The following is a 9,010-nucleotide window of genomic DNA, read 5'->3' as shown; positions in this document are numbered from 1 at the left end:
TATATATATATATATAATATATATATATATATATATATATATATATATATATACATTTCAACAACCGTTATGTACTTTAATTCTAAGCCATTAAAGGCCAGCATGCTGAAATTGAAATTTGGCACTGCCCAGGACTCGAACCCGGCAACCTCATGACAAGTGCGACAGTGACTTCCCAACTAGGCCATCAAGATATATAATATATATATATATATATATATATATATATATATATATATACATATACCACAGGCATCCTATTACTGGAACCGTTACTGGAGGCAAAGCATCCGATGGTGGGGATTGGATTCAGATGAGGAGTGACTGGGCACAGGATGGAAGAGAAAGTGACTATGGGGTCGTCGTGTAGCTTAAAGAAAAAAAATCCAAGAACAAATCTGGAACACCCACTTTGTCCCGGCGGGCAAGGTAGGCCCCGTCTGAAGTCTAAAGCTTGGAGCGCCTGGAAAACAGACACCAAAAGTAAAAAAAAAAAAATGCAATAAAATAAAATAAGATGAAATGAAATGAAATAGAATAAAATAAATTCCAGATACGTACACAGCTGTGCCATTCCTTTTTTTTTTTTTTTTTTTTTTTTTTTTTTTTTTTTTTTTTTTTTTTTTTTTTTTTTTTTTTTTTTTTTTTTTTTTTTTTTTTTTTTTTTTTTTTTTTTACGGTCCTTATCGTGCCAGCCCAACTCGAAAAAGAGTCTTGCAAAGATATCATAACCTGTGTGCTACAAGAGTCCCGCTCACAGATCTTTTATTTTCATCATCAAGGTATTATGAATAATATTGGCTGTGAAAGAGTTTGACATTGATGTTACGTAAAGTGTTACCAATGTCACAATCGTTAACAGTGATGGTCTATTGGCAGTAAAATTCTTGTATGTATATGTAACTCCTTGTATATATGTAATTCCATCTTGGTAGTGCTAGGCTTCCTGTCTTTTTTGCGTGTCTGTGTATGTGTGTGTGTGTGTGTCTATGTGTGATTCACCATTTACCATGGTCTTGGATCACGTGTTGGATCGTGACCGACAGCTACTAACCTCCCGGATGAGAGCTCAGAGCTCGTATGACCGATCTATGGGTAATACTGTAACCTTACACGCACACACACACACACACAACTCCCCGCCCACGAGAGTTGGAGTAACACCCCGCAGCGTAGCGATACTGAAATTATTTCAGCCCTGGGCGGGATTCGAACCCGGACCGCAGTAGTGGCAGGCGAGAACTCTAACCACTACGCCACAAGGTGTGTGTGTGTGTGTGTGTGTGTGTGTGTGTGTGTGTGTGTGTGTGTGTGTGTGTGTGTGTGTGTGTGTATGTGTGGACGGCCAAGGCATCCGTATTTATCTGCTTCCTTGTCGTTTGGGCAATTCACTGATTCAATAGACTGGTAAACGTAACACTTACAATATCCTTTCACTTTTCACTGCTGTATCTTGTCATAGAGTCTCCCCAGCCATTAAGATCTTCAGGTTATTTGACTTTACTCTAAAACGTTAGAGCCCCCATCCACGGTACGGCCTGATATTGAGGCCACTGTACAGATCTGGTCGGATCCGATCAGATTGGATCATGTATGGACTGATTATATGATTTGTCCGGCGGCGTTAAGACTAGATCGTACCGTGGATGGGGACCCGTATGCAAAATCTGCCTTCATTTGTTCCGTTCCATCCTTTACATCAAGAAGGTTGGAGACCAAGTTATCTGTATTTGAATACATTGTATACAATAATACCCATGACAAAAGGGTGTGTCACAATAAAAGTAAGTAAATAAATGGACATTCGAAGATTTGGTCAGCAGAAACCTTAACCGACAAGGGCAACAGTTGACTATGCCACCCTACCATGGTTCCCACCAATCAGTAAAATAATCATAGACACCCTTATGACAGTGCAAAACAAAATATTCAGAATGATAACAGGATGAACCAGAAACTGCCCAAATGATCAGCTACACTCAGAAATCAAGGTTTTTCTTATAGAACAGCAAACGAGAATGACACACACAGTTATACACAAGGACCCTTAATTTGACACATCCTTCCCATCACATCCCACAAACACGGCCAAACGCAAAGAAGAATAAGAAGAATAAGGAGAAAAAGGAAACCTCAGACATCTACAGCAGCCTCCCACACCTCAGAACACGTCTAAACAAAAATTCATAACCCACCCAGATCACAAAGCAAGCACTCCAAGACAGACCCCCTCCCCCCCCCAAAAAAAAATCCAAATATACTCCTCCCAGAAGTTACTCCCGCGTGAGGCAAAAATTACATTGGCACGACTGCTATTCTTCGGACAGCATCATAATCAGGACCCATACATAAACCTAAGTACTGCCCCGGAGCAAAGTTCTCAGTGACGCCTCCCCGCCCCATTCCCTCATCACTTCCCACGTCCACCATCATTACCTATTGGCTTGCGAAATAATTAAACCGATCTTAAAAACACTTTATTTGATTTTAACGGTAAAATATTTAGGGCTCGCTTTTTTTTTTTCTTTTTTTTTTTTTGTAATTATTTTGTCAGTTTTTTGGACGGCATGTCCAGACTAGAATTGCGGCCCCATAAATGTGCCGCCCCCTCCCCCGTATGTCATTTTATGATAAGAACATAAGAATGAAGAAGACTACAAGAGACCTTAAGGCCTAGAATAGACAGTTCCAGGTCCATTACCACCTGTCATCCCCATCCATAAAGTTGCCTAACCTTTTCTTAAAACAACCGATAGTTTCAGCGCTCACTCTATGGTTACTAAGTCTATTCCATTCATTAACAAATCTATTGGTTAAACCAGTTCTTCCCTATTTCCTTCTTAAATCTAAAATTGTCCAATTGAAACCCATTACAACGAGTCTTGCCCTATTATCTTTATATGATGATTTTGTTTGCATCACCCTTGTTAAAACCCTGAATCCACTTGAACACTTCTATTAGATCACCCCGCACTATACGTCTTTTCCAAAGAATGTAAATTAAGGTCCCTATGCCTGTCATCGTAAGGTAAATTTCTGAGCCCATGTATTATTTTGGTCATTCTTCTTTGTACTGATTCTTGTGAATTGATATCCATTCAATGAGACGGAAACCAAACCTGTACCGCATAGTCAAGGATGGGTCTAACTAACGCCAGATAGAGTTTAGTAAAAATCCTTAATCTCCTTTACCCTGTCTTCCTTTTCGTATTTTCATTTAGTCCATTCCTTTTTTTTTTTTTTCCGCACACCTTGTCCCTAAAAAGTCTTGACATTTATTTTCCTATTCTTAATTTCCCAAGATTGCTTTGATAGATTTAGGTTCTGTGTTAGTCGAATTATCTCTGACATGCACTGTGTTACCTCTCCTGCCGTTCTACTTAAATTCTCATCTCTTAATTTTGAATTCGATTCAGGTTAGGTTTGAATTTCGTTACCCAACTTATGAAATATTTAATTGATAATAAATCCATAGACTTTGTTTCAAAGCAAAGGAGTTTTACTTAATTTCGAATTCATAAAATCAGATTTTGATTCTAATTTTACGGCAATATTTTGCATCATCGGTCTACGGCTGTGAGTACTGGGAACAGATGGTGAGACCAAATTTGAAAATACAAAGTCTCAATACTTTTATGGATTTTGATTTGTTTATGACTTCAAGCCTTTTTTTTCTCTTATTCTTTTGTTCTTTACATATTCATTTCCATTTTCACTTATCTAAACCTCCATCACATTTTTTTTTATTGGTTACCTAACTCAGTTCCTTAATTTTTTAAACATATTTATTAGCTTTTTGTCGTTTCACTTTTGAATCCATTCCTGGTCTTACAACTGTAAATATTTCACTCCAGACACCTCACTTTTGTCACCAATTTCTCATTCTTGTTTCCTACTTTTCACAAATTCAAGTGTTCCCTAGATCTGTCTGTTTCGTCCTCCACCTCCTAGTCATCTTTTAATACTGTTTCCATAAACAAAATATATCAAATCGAGAACTTAATTGATTTGTGTCGTGAATTATTAATCAGTAATTTAGTCACATTTCTATAATACTGTAATTAATTTTATGGTAAATAAATCATCAAGATATTCCTAATGGTTCTCCGGAATTCTGAAGGAAATTAAAACATATATGACCCTGCGACAGGCAACAGAGTAACATAAATGATAGACCTACATACAAATATGGACCCCCTCCCAGCGCAGCATGTAGTGTGTTTGGTATCATAGAAATCGTGAAAACGTAGGGAATTTAGATGAGGCGTTTAGAGAGGTATAGACGATCTGGAAGAGAAGTTAGAATAGAATATATATAGAGAGAGATAGCTCAGATCTGCGTCAGAATGTGTCGGAATATTATGATATGACAAGTTTAGCTCCACCAGATTTCGACATAGAGATGTTACATGGTCGTACAAAAGGGTTTTTTATTTGTTAGTTATTATTTGTTATTGTTTAATTTTTGGGGGTGTTTACTGATGATAAGACTGACAGTTGCCACATTCCACCACCTATATATGTGCCAGGAGCTTTTTCCCCCTTATAAGGGAGGTAGCCAAGTCATAGGCATGTACCTTCTCCCACCTATTCCGCTCCCATCCACCACCCTTCCCCACCCACCTCTCATCTTAGCTCCCCGTGGATGACGGGTCATCCCTGTATCCCGCCCACTGCCCTAGGTCAGATGCAATGTAGCAAGACACAGTACATCCACAGCAAAGCTGCTTCACTTAATCGGCGACCCCTCCCTTTCTCCGTCCCACCTACACTACCGCGGAACTGAAATGTCTATGTATTGGACACGTTGAAAACGTAATAGTTATTAGCTTGCTGGTGGAGCATTCAATGGTATAACAGTTAGATATTTTATTTTTGGAATCTGAAGACTCCTTAGAAAGAAAAAGTTCAGACCGATTGAAGATGTATACTTAGTACAGTAATTTCTAATCCTACTAATTTCTAATACCGGACAAACTTCGGGATGTAACGGATCTGTCCGGTATTTCCATCGGATATAACGAGTCCTCGGTTATAACGGATCTTTGTATTTAAGACAGACACCTGTCCCCCATATCGTCCGTTATATCGATGGTTTAGTGTAGATAAAAAATAGCAAAATGCACTCATACACTCAAAAAATTATGAGAAACAAAATTCTGATATGACTGTTAACTTTACAAATATAATTGATTTTTTGTACAGTTATACTCCATTCAAATAAGAAATTACACTTGATTTCTGCCAAGCCGTTCGGTACAGTTGGTAGTCCTGAAGACTCCTACTCCACAGAGGCATCATCGACAAGCAAATTCCTCACCTCCTTCAGAAAAAAATTACATTTCTGCACTTTGTTCATAAGAAAGAAAATTTTGGTTTCAATCAAAAGAGCAGTCATTCTACAAATATAACAAATGTTCAAAATTCGATAGGTTGAAAAACTAAGTAATTTTGTGGAGTTGAAGTCAAGGAAAAGAAATTAATTGTTTATATACATCTTTACTTACAATCGATGTTTACAACAATTATGATAACAAGTGTAGAATAGAAAATGTGTCCTCTTACATAAACAACTGATGGTGCAACCAGATTTCACATAGAAAGCCATGAAAATGAAAATTAAGGATTTTTATCAATATTTTGCATCATGACGCTAGTGGTGTGAGTGAGGGAGTGAGGGACGGTATATACCAGGTGAAACGTAGTTACTTTACTCAGTGATTTAATAAGCATTTTTGCTTTATGTTTCAGTGTAAATTATATAATCTACAATTATACTCTTCTATTCTATGTAACCTAATATATTTTTGTTTTCTTACCTTTATGACTATACTCAAATAATCTACCTACCTTCTCCACAAATCATTGCTAAATTCGCATTACATAAACATAGTCTTGGTAAAGAATGGTGGAAAATGAATACTTTCTCATAATAGATTAAATTATGAATAAATTAGAAGGAGGAAGAGGAGGAGGAAGAGAAGGAAGAAGAGGAGGAGGTAGGGGAGAAGAAAGAGGAGGAGTAGGGAAGAGTGAAAGAGGAGGAGGAGGAAGAGCAGAGAAGGAGTGAGCAACTACCATCCACGAGCATCATTCCCAAAATATTTATGAAAATAATTAATTTTCATTATTTTGTGGTTTCTATGTGAAATCCGATTGCACCATCGTGTTTAGGAGTTGTTCATGTAGGATAACACATGTCTTTTTCTACACTTGTTATCATGATTGCTGTAAACATCGATTATAAGTAAATATGTGTATAAACTGATCATTTATTTTTCTTGACTTCAACTCCACATAATTACTTAGTTTCTCGCCCTATCGAGTTTTGAATATACTGTATATATACATATATATATATATATATATATATGTGTGTGTGTGTGTGTGTGTGTGTGTGTGTGTGTGTGTGTGACTGCGCTTTCCAGTGATTGAAATAAAAAATTCCTATCTTATGAACAAAGTGGAGAAATGTAATATTTTCTGAAGGAGGTGAGGAATTTGCATATCGCTGGTGCCTGTGTGGAGCAGGAGTCTTCAGGGCTACCAACTGTACCGAGCTGATTGGCAGAAATAAAGTTGTACAATAAACTTGTTCATTGGAATGGAGTATGGATTTGTTGATTTTTTTTTTTTTTTTTATTTATGCAGTCATCTTAAAATGCACGAAAACAGTGTAGGTTTAATATATGTCGGGTTTTAATAATTTTGTGTACCGATATTACCTTACATGGCAGAAGATTTGTATCAACATATTTATTGTAAGCTTGGTTATAATTTGTTTTAATAGATTATCAAAGGAAAAGATAATATGTCTTTAATATATCAATTTCATATGTATACGAAATAAATCAATACGCTTACGACATTGTCAGTTACAGTTTTGAAATATTATTGTAAAAAAAAAAATGATCAAACTGGAATCATTATTTTAAGACTTTTTACCGTTTTCTTTAATGAGTGTCTTGTTCGGGCTATAACAGAAAACAAGGCAAAACAGTAGAATAGAAATATTATTGATATGGAACAGAGCAGAAATTCAGTTTATGATTTTAATTTCATTTCGTGGCGTCGAAGAGGTAGAGTAGTTGATATGGTAGAAGAGGTTTGCAAAAAGGGTGAGTTGTCAAATTTAAAGTAATTTGCATTCATCTTTGAGAGAAAATTAGTCTCCAACTATAGAAATATATATCTGATCCATATGATAAAGACTGCATGAAAGTTAGACAAGTAAATTCCTTTCACGAGTATATGATCTTTATAAGTGACCCACGATATATTGAGAAAACTTTAGCTAAAATTATAAGTGTACATTTGTTTTAGTTAATATACACTAGTACCTTAAATTTTAGACACTTCAATTTGTCATACACTAATACAGCTCTGTTATTTTCTTCGCTTGCCCACAGCACCAGTATATTTTCAATTATACAGAAATCTCCAATCAACATTTTGAATAAGCTGTTGTCAGTATTCGATTTTCATAAGAAAAATAAATCAGTCAACTGAGGGCGCTGCTTTACTCACGCTCGCGCCAGGCCCCACGGCCTCTCCGAACAAGCTCTCATGCATTCTATTGGTGTCCCCTTTGTCTCGTTTATCAAGGGTAATTGTCTCTTGTGAGGCAACCCTATCAATAGGATCAACGTTCCACATGCCCAGATAGCTGAAGATGAGCAACTAGTTTGGTAGATGGTTTTGAACAGATGAAATATTCTGATCGACTGAAGCATCTCGATCTACCCAAGGTCTAAATATACAGGTCAGACCGTTTGAATTATTGTGCGCAGCTTCTGACGTCATTAGGCTGGGTCCGTTTTCTCTTTGTGAAACACTGAAGAAAAATGTGAAACGCCAAGGAAGACAGGAACTATAATATTTCATATATATATATATATTATATATCATATATATTATATATTCATATATATAGACAGGAACTATAATATTTTATATAATATTTGTCAGAATATAACTAATTGCGTGGAGCGGTGCGAGCGAAAGCAACGACATTCCCGTACGACGCACCAGCTTCAACTGACAGCTATAGCACCCGCGAACCCCACTTTGAACAGCCAAGTGACGTTCACGGGCCCGCTGCGCCAACTCCCTCGAAATTCGGTCGGAAGTGGTTAGACCTTATATCCTTAGATCATGGATCTACCAACACTCAAATACAGGCGATTACGTGGGGACATGATCGAGATGTGGAAACACTTTGATATATACCAGAGAGAAATCCTCCCAGCTTCCTCCAGGCCCACGGATAGACCAAGTCGACTACATAGTAAACAACTATTCCGACATCGTCCTAATGATGGGATGTGTGGTTCTCATCATAATAGCTTTTACCATCGTGTAGCCAGGATATGGAACGGTCTACCGTCTTGGATTGCCACTGGAGAGATTTCAAACTTAAATTTGACCCGTCAGCCACTCCGCCAGAGCTACAAGCTATAGTTTAAGTTTACCCTGTGAGGGCAGCGAAGAGTCGTCTCCCCGACTGGTCTGCGTAATATGTTTAAGTATTAAGTAAGTAAGTACTGTAACCTAGACTGAGTCTCACAGTAGTCTCTGGTTTGATATGAAGTAATTTTAACAATACTCCATGATTCACCGAAGGCACTTAGTACCAAAGACATCGAAACGCTTCTTCAAGTCAGCATTTACTTGTGTTCCCATATAAAAAATAAACAGATGTTTGTAAATACTTTTCGAGTAATATGTGTAGGAAAATTATATTCTATAATGTATTGCATATTTTGTTGTGATAACTTAATTTGAATAGATGATTTTAATAAACAATATCAGTAGTTTACTTTTCAACATTTGAAGCATTGTCATGATTGTGGTGTCACGGCAGAATAACCAACAGGTAGGTATAATTTATTTTCGGCTAACTTCCCTTTTACCTCGGCACATCACTATTTGATTACATTTTTATGATTTGTTTCAAGCCGTGTAAAGTACATGATGGCATATGAAGAAATACGTATCTAAATGAAAATTC

The sequence above is a fragment of the Oratosquilla oratoria genome, chromosome 18, assembly GCF_046742065.1.
Source record: "Oratosquilla oratoria isolate Oo_2021 chromosome 18, ASM4674206v1, whole genome shotgun sequence".
NCBI lineage: Eukaryota > Metazoa > Arthropoda > Malacostraca > Stomatopoda > Squillidae > Oratosquilla > Oratosquilla oratoria.
Note: the sequence above shows the minus strand (reverse complement) of the source record.